We start from the raw sequence: 8725 nt of genomic DNA on the forward strand, positions 1-8725 counted from the left end.
CTTGCTTGAACTTCCGTATCACCCTGGGCAGAAGAGACACTGGAGGGAACATGTAGGGCAGCCGAAAGTTCCATGGAATTGCCAGTGCATCCACAAATGCTACTTGAGGATCCCTTGTTCTTGCTCCGAAGACCGGAACCTTGTGATTGTGTCAAGACGCCATCAGGTCTACATCTGGTAGGCCACACTTGTCCACTAGGAGTTGAAAGACTTCTGGATGAAGACTCCACTCTCCGACGTGTACGTCCTGACGACTGAGGAAGTCCGCTTCCCAGTTGAGGACTCCCGGAATGAACACTGCTGGCAAGATGGCGTTCCACCCATTGAAGGATTTTTTATACTTTCATCATTGCCATGGGGCTTCGAGTGCCACCTTGATGATTTATGAGTGGCGTTTTCTGACTGTACTTGAACAGGCCTGTTCTGTACCAGAGGCAGGGCAAATTTCAGCGCATTGAACACTGTCCGCAATTCCAGAATATTTATCGGGAGGAGAGATTCCTCCCTGGTCCACTGACCTTGAAGGGAGTGTTGCTCCAACACCGCGCGCCAACCCCGCAGACTGGCATCCGTCATTAGGAGGACCCAGTTGGAAATCCAGAAGTTACGACTGCTGCTCAATTGTTGGTCCTGTAGCCACCAGCCCAGCGACGGATGGACCTCCGGAGTCAAGGAGATTATTTGAGACCTGATCCGGTGAAGCAGGTGGTCCCACTTGGAAAGGATTAACCTCTTTAGAGGGCGGGAATGAAATTGAGCGTACTCTACCATGTCGAAAGCCGACACCATGAGGCCTAGTACTTGCATCGCCGAGTGTATCGACACTCTTGGATGAGGGAGGAAGCATCTGATTCTGTCCTGAAGTTTCAGGGCCTTCTCTGGAAACAAGAACAAACGTTGGTTGTGTGTGTCCAGCAACGCTCCCATGTGCACCATGCTCTGAGCAGGGACCAGCGAGGATTTCTTCCAGTTGATGAGCCACCCGTGGGCTTGTAGGAATTGTACCGTCAGTTTCAGATGACGGAGAAGAACCTCTGGGGAGTTCACCAGGATCAACAAGTCGTCCAGATACGGCAGGATCCTGATACCCTGATGGCGGAGAAGGGTCGTCATGACCACCATGACCTTGGTGAAGATCCGAGGAGCCATGGTCCGTCTGAAAGGTAAGGCTTGGATTTGATAATGTACGTTGCCAATAGCAAACTGCAGATATTGATGATGCGACATGGCAATAGGTATGTGTAAGGGATACCATATAATCCTTGGGTTCCAAAGCCAGTACAACAGAGCACAGGGTTTCCATACGGAATTTGGATACCCTGACAAATTTGTTTAAAGATTTGAGGTTGAGTATAGGCCGTGAGGATCTATTCGACTTCGGAACCAGAAACAGCATCGAATAGTATCCCCTGCCTCTCTGAGACAGAGGCACCGGCACAATCACTCCAGTATCCAGGAGGGATTGTACAACCAAATGTAGAGTTTGTGCTTTTAATGGATCCGAAGGGATAACCGTCGTACAAAACTGTCAAGGGGGACGTCTCCTGAAGGAGAACGCGTACCTGTGAGAGACCACTTCCTGCACCCAGGCGTCCGAAGTGGTCTTTAACCATACCTGGGCGAACTGCAGAAGTCGGTCTCCCACCCTGGGGTCCCCCAGGGGGAGGCCCGCCCCATCATGCAGCAGGCTTGTCTGGTTTGGATGCAGGCTGACGGGCGGCCCAAGAACGTTTAGGTTTGGGCTCAGAGGATTTGGAAGTGAGAGACTGTCTTGGGTACGCCTGCCCCTTTGCTTTAACTGGAGGGCGAAAGCGATGAAAAGTAGTACTCTTAGCCTTCGGAGCCAGGATTAGTACTTGGGAGAAATGCAGTCTTGGCCAATGCCAAGTCGGCCACAATCTTGTTTAGATCCGCCCCAAATAGTATATCTCCCTTAAAAGTGAGTACCTCCAAGGTCTTCTTAGAGTCCAGGTCCACCGACCAGGACCATAACCACAGAATTCGACAAGCTAGGATAGAAGTAGTAGATGACTTAGCCGCCATAACGCCTGCATCAGAGGCCACCTCCTGAAAATAATGGGAGGCTGTGGTAATATACTGTATGACAGATATTGTCTGGCAGTGTCAGAAAAATTAAGAGGTAGCTCTTCTTCAATAGCTTCAACCCATGCTTCAATTCCTTTTGCAGCCCAAGAGGCTGCCATAGTGGGTCTATGCACAGCACCTGTAAGGGCGTAAATAGACTTCAAGCAACCTTCCACATGTTTATCCGTCTGCTCCTTCAAAGAGGTGACAGTGGTGACCACAAGACGGTCTACATGTGAGTCCACTGGTGGCAGAGTTTCCCACTTGTTACTCAACTTCGCAGAAATAGGATAACGAGCTAGCATCTTTTTAGACAGGGAAAATTACTTTCCTGGAGAAAACCAGGATTCTTGACGTATGTCAATTAAATGGTCAGAATGTGGTAAAACTAATTTAGTAACCTTCTGACGTTTGAACTTATCAGGTTTCTTAGACGTGTCAGGAAGGTCAACGTCATCATCAATCTGAAGAATCAGCTTGATAGCCTCCACTAGGTCAGGAACATCAACCTGTGTTGTAGAATCATCATCAGAAGCAGCAGATCAGCATCTGATGGATCAGTATATTCCCCATCCGAATCGGAAGACTCATCCGAAATATTAGTAGATTGTGAGGAAAAAATGGCCCGCGTAGATGACCCTTTGGTCTCAGTAGGGCGAGGGTTAGGTTTTTGTTTAACCAAGTACTGATTTAATTGCTGTAACTGGGTAGACAGAGTATCCGCCCATGGTGGATTAACTACAGGGACAATATGTGGCTGTAATGGAGTAGGAGGTCCCACAGGGGGCATAAGCCATGTTACAAGTGTAGTCAGCATATTGGAAAATGCAGCCCAAGATGGGTCTTGATGTGCCATAGGTGCTGCGGGCTGACTAAGGGGGGCAGAACACCCACTACCTGAACCCTCAGCAGAAATATTTTCCTCAGAAAAATCTGTGACGTCAGCACTGCATGATGCAGGAGCGTCTGCGGATTTCCCGTCCTGTGTAGAAGACATTATCACTGGATTATATCACAGAATACTTGTACTAAATATTTATATAGAGTGCACTTGTTCTAACGCTGTGTAGCTCTGTGAAATGGCGCCCAAACGCTGACAGGGAGTGAGGGAGAGAGAGAGATTCAGCTCCAGGGTGGGAACACCTACTGTAGATGGCGCCTGGAGCTGGAGGAGGGGCTACAGGTCAGCACCTTATCCCCTCTGCTGGACTTCACCACCGGGTACTATAGAGCCTATGTTAAATGGATTTTTGTAAATCCGACCTGTGCTCCCTGCCCTGGTGGATATAGTGGGGTCCCTGCATGGCCACAATGTCCATGCCATCGGCGCGGTCCGTCTCCTGGGATTGCGTCCGGATTGCGATTTCGGTGGGTCCCAGCCAGGGGACACACTTACCTCCTCCCTGAAGTGCAGCCACAAGATCCAGGAGAGCAGCAGTGGTGATGTGTGCCTTAAGGGTACCGGAGAGCCTCCGCTGCAAGTACCCGTCAACCAGGGCGCGGGAGTATGCAGCGCCACTGAGGGAGGTGATGGAGCCGCAGCACAGAATGTCAGGCTGACATGCCTGTGCTGCAGCCCTTGAAGTCTTCATTCTTCTTGAAAAAAGCTCTTTTCAGGGCTGCCTAGCGCAGCCCCATTTGTTAGCTGCCTGCACTGCAGGCACCAACTTACAAACTCCAGTGCCTGGAGGCTGGGCTATAGAGGAGGCGGTGCAGTGCATCCTGGGAACAGTCAAAGCTTTAGCCTGTTGGTGCCTCGGATCAAGATCCAACTCTACACCCCGATGTTATTCCCTGTGGAATACCAGTGTACCCCGCTGCAGTAAAAAATGAATGCCCTAACACCATTGTGGTAAAGGTAGAGAGTCGTAGTATAATATCAGCACAAACTGGGTCCAGATCAATCCAAAAACTGAGATTGTATCCGGCAAGAGACCCTAAGTTAACTCTAGGACAGTTCTTACCACTCTAGGTGGATGCTGGTAGCTGAGGTGATCACGATGCGGAACGGACTGGATACGGATACATGTACCCTTTGCCGATGACCTCTTGACAACTGCAATTAAGCTTTTTTCTCACTTCCAAACTTATGTTCTGGATTTCAAAATCTGCTGAACTTACAAATATTAAAATGACCTGTTTAAAGTCAGTAGCCCTTAATATCACAACATTGTAACTAACCTACAACATGCTTTTAGAGTGTGCACCTCCCAAATATAGGATCCGGCAAAGATCCCAGTGGTTGGGATGCCAGCTGTCAAAAGACTGACGTCAGAATCCCGACAATTATCAGAATGACGGCATCCCAAAAGCCGGGAACCCGGTCATGTGACTGCCGGGACAACAGACAGGTAAGCCGCGTGCGTGCGCGGGGGGGGGGGGGGGGGTTAGGCTGCTGGGAAGGGGGATGAGGATAAGACTCCACCAGGAAGTGTTAGGGTTAGGCTGCTGGTGGGGTGGGGGTGGTGTTAGGGTTAGGCTGCAGTAAGGGATGGTATTCTGACCACCGGCATCCCGCCCGCTGGCATTTCAACCCCAACCCTAGCAATACTTTGAAACACAAATTATCAAAGATATTAGATGTCTGCACACAATTAAATTGCAGCCTCTATTATTTCTCTGACTTTATAAATTGGGAGAATTTCTCCTGAATAATTGAGTCAGTATAATTAAGATGAATGTCCTACTGAGAATACATTTTTGCTAAAGAGGCAAAGGGAACCATTAGTGACTATGGATCTGATTCAGAGGTGGACACAGGTACATTTGTAACTGAGTTTTCGCTGCAGCGCATCTGCAAAAATATGGCAATAACACAGCCTCAGAGACTTCTACAGAGATGCCCGCTGACGGCGTCTCAGGATCTAATCTACCATTTGCCTGCAAAGATTCACCATCGGTCACACCAACCCTTTGGCTGCTCAGAGAGTCCATTGCAAGCAATCCGAAAGAGCCTTTACAACTGCATATGAATTCATAAGCAAAGACATGCCCCCGAAATGGTCACAACATGCCTGTGTTTTTGAAGCCACCCCCATTACCTCCAACAAATGCTCACTACTGGTCACTCAAAATACCCTGCTCACCTTGTAGACCTTGTGTAAAAATGCATCGGCTGTTGTGAAAGTACGTCGTGCGTGCGCATTGCGCCGTATACGCATGCGCAGAAGTGCCGCTTTTTTGCCTAATCGCTGCGCTGCGAACAACGGCATGACCACCCTAGTGTAAAGGGCGAAATTAAGCTGCTGCACATGCCCAGTAGCAGCAGATTTTCCTACCAAGTCTGCTGTGTGTCTGTGGATCTGAGGCCCAAATGTATTAAGTGTTAACAAGAGATACATTTGAGACGCATAAGGAGAGATAAATGGCCAGCCAATCAACTTCCTAACTGCCATGTCACAGGCTGTGTTTGAAAAATGACAGGAGCTGGTTGGCTGGTCATTTATCTATCCTTGTGCCGCCGCTGTGCGTCTCAGATTTATCTCTTGTTAACACTTAATACATTTGGGCCTGAGTGCTCAATTATTGCACCAGAGAGATAATCTGGTTGGTGGCTTATCATGATCATTGGGCCTGCATATGTCTGAAGTACTGTATTAAATAACCTGCACTTTGTTTGGGTAGACTAAGGGCTAGATGCATCATCGCTTGGAAAGTGATAAAATGGAGAAAAAGTACCAGCCAATCAGCTCCTAATTGTCATGTCATAGGCCCTGTTTGAAAAATGACAGTTAGGAGTTGGTTGGTTGGTAGTTTACCACTTTCCATTTTATCACTCCCCAAGCGATGATGCATCTAGCCCTAGCTTGTTACTTGTTAATTATGCATCACTCATGTACTGGTGACAATCTTTCTGTAATCAAACATTTGGCTACCCCTCACCAGAAATTCTGCATTTGCCCCTGCTATAACCAGAAATATCCTGATGACTATAATTAACCATTTTTTCATATACAGTACTGTGAAGAGGCAGGGTTCCAGATCACTCAGGCCTGGTGGTAGATGAAAACCAGTGGTGGATTATTGAACAGAATGGGTAATAAATGGGTTGCAGTCACAATACCGGCCCCTAAATCCCACCAGCTCACTATCCTGATGGTCGGCATGCAGACCAGCAGGGACTATTCCCACTCTTGGGTGTCCACGACACCCATAGAGTGGGAATAGAACTTGTGGCGAGCGCAGCGAGCCACCGAGCCCGCTGCATGGCGAGCACAGTGAGCCCACAAGGGGCATGTTGCGCTTTCCCCCCCGCTAGTATTCCGCTGCCGGGATACCTGCGTCGGTATGCTGACTCACGCATAACACACCCGTGATAAACAGAACAGCACACTTCTGTACAATTCAGTACAATCCAACACTGTACAATTCAATCCAACATTACAAAAATTGTAAGAAATTTCTACTTTGACAGCACATATTTCCTAGAAACACTCAAAACAAAACCTATTTGTAAACCTAATTTTTCCAATGGTAAGTTCCAATATAATAATAATAAGAAGAATTACTATTATTTTATTTAAATAGCACTTTTCTCCCATAGGACTGTTACGAGCCACTGCGGTGGCTCAGCGTTAGTCCCAGTCGTTGCTAGATGACCGGGACATCACAGCACAGCTGTGGAAGGTTTCGGGCCGTCTACAGGGATGCGCAGCGCTCCGGCTGCACAGAATTTGTAATTAATAGGGGGCTTGTCCCAGCAGGGCTCCGGATTGGCTCTCCTCCCCTTTATCTCCCAGACAATTCAGTCTGACCGTGCCGGTTATAATCCTCAATTACTGCGAGAGCCCTTGTTTAGTACTCTAGATCTTCCTGGTTTCTATTGCCTGCTGTAGCTGTTCCTGAAATCCTGGGATGTCTACTGACATCCTGCAGGGCCAAGATTCAGTCTATCCTGCACTCCTGGCCTGTCCGCTAACATCCTGCAAGACCAAGCATCTAACAAATCTGCACACCTGACCGGTCAGCTAACATCCTGCAAGGCCAAGCATCAGTCATTCCTGCACACCTGGTCTGTCTGCTAACATCTTGCAAAGTCAAGCTTTGGCCAATCCTGCAGGCCTGGTCTGCCTGCTAAAATCCTGCAAGGCCAAGTTGCGAGCAATCCTGCACACCTAGTCTGTCTGCTAACATCCTGCAAGGCCAAGCTTTGGTCAGTCCTGCACACCATATCCTGCAAAGTCAAGCCTACAGCCAATCCTGCACACCTGGTCTGTCTGTTGATTTCTTACAAGCCCAAGCATAGCCATTCCTGCTCCCCTGGCTTATCTGTTAGTGTTCTGCAAGGCCAAGCTACTGCTCTTCTAAAATATCTGGCCTGACTGCTGTGGCCCTTTACAGCTGAGTTGCAGTCATTCCAGATATACTGGTCTGTCTATATCTGCCTACATCTTACACTACCTCTCTGCGACCTCTTGTATAGGAGGATTTTGAAGAAACCAGTGGTACCGAGGTCTAATCAAGATGTGTCTTTATTACCAAGACTCTGACATATCTTCTCTCTTCAGTCATTATTTTGTACAATCTGGGGTCTTCAGTCTAGTGGGTGAGTTCCTAGGAATTAAGACCAGGGGGCAAGGATATGAGATGACCAGACAGTGACAGATTTGAGTAGCAGCAGTTGGTGCAACATACAGGAGTCAGGGGTCCATGTACTAAACGGAGATAAGCCTCCACAACGAAAAATTCAGTGAAAATGCTTGTACATATCGCTTCTCTGCATGTACTAAAGCATTTTCACTGACTGTTATCTGCCTGTGCTAAGTACTGTGCCTAATATCGCACTGCCATAGGCTACTATGGCGGCGATATTCCCCTCTGCTATTACTAAAACCTCTGATGGCTCACCGCTGCCCCTTTCCTCCTGTGCCTGCTTCGTCAGGTTTAGCTGCCGTTAACAGCCCTCCGGGCAGCACAGAGCCGTTATCTGCTGACCTGCAGTGTTCGTTTTTGTTTAACTGATTAAAGTTTTTCTTGTTTGTAAAAAAGAATCCTGCTGGAGCAGGTCAGCTGACGTCACGTGGTTTCTTTCACTCTGTCTGTGTCCTCGAGGCAGGTTGATGCAGCTGTGCAGTGTGTTTCTGGATCCTGGATTGATTGTTTATTTATTTGAGCTCTCTCTTTTTTAGCCCTGGTCAGGATACTCAGTGTAAATTGTGAGTTTTTATTTAATAAAGGCTGTGACTGTGTCTGTTGTGTGGGTGGGCTCTGGGTGATGTATTTGTGTTGGCAGCAGCAGAACCATCTGTAGACATGACAGGATGATGACCTCTTGTCAGCTATATATCTTTGTTATTGTGCTGCAGTGTCAGTAAAGGGGTTTCTGTCATTGCACCACACCAAGATCACATACATCAGACAGGTCTGACTACTGCTACATATATCCTCAGAAAAAATTTCATTATATGTCCTTTCTCTTGTCTCATGTCATCTGCCTCTCCCAAACCCACATATCTCTCTCTTTCCCTACTCCCCTTCTCTCTCCCTGCACCTCTGTTTCTAAGGTATACCTCTTCCCCTAACCCCTGTTACACTATTTACTCCCCTCGGTCTTTCTGCCTTGTGAGCGATCACCACACTGCCTGCATTTTGTCAGCCGGCATCCCACTGTCTGTAATCATCCCAAGCCCTACCCACCCCC

General features: G+C 48.1%; 1 long non-coding RNA gene across 2 annotated transcripts in view; it reads right to left on the reverse strand.

The window, feature by feature from the left end:
- LOC134969036 (uncharacterized) overlaps window positions 1-8377 on the reverse strand; it is a 60632-nt gene extending 52255 nt beyond the window's left edge. The window contains exons 1-2 of one of the 2 annotated variants that reach the window (XR_010189380.1): window positions 7933-8377; window positions 4050-4196 (exon numbers count right to left, since the gene is read on the reverse strand). This is a non-coding gene — a long non-coding RNA (uncharacterized LOC134969036). The remainder of the gene's footprint in view (window positions 1-4049; window positions 4197-7932) is intronic. The other variant, XR_010189379.1, reaches the window with a different exon arrangement.
- Between the last annotated feature and the right edge of the window lie 348 nt (window positions 8378-8725).

Source organism: Pseudophryne corroboree, chromosome 11 (genome assembly GCF_028390025.1).
Source record: "Pseudophryne corroboree isolate aPseCor3 chromosome 11, aPseCor3.hap2, whole genome shotgun sequence".
Taxonomy (NCBI): domain Eukaryota; kingdom Metazoa; phylum Chordata; class Amphibia; order Anura; family Myobatrachidae; genus Pseudophryne; species Pseudophryne corroboree.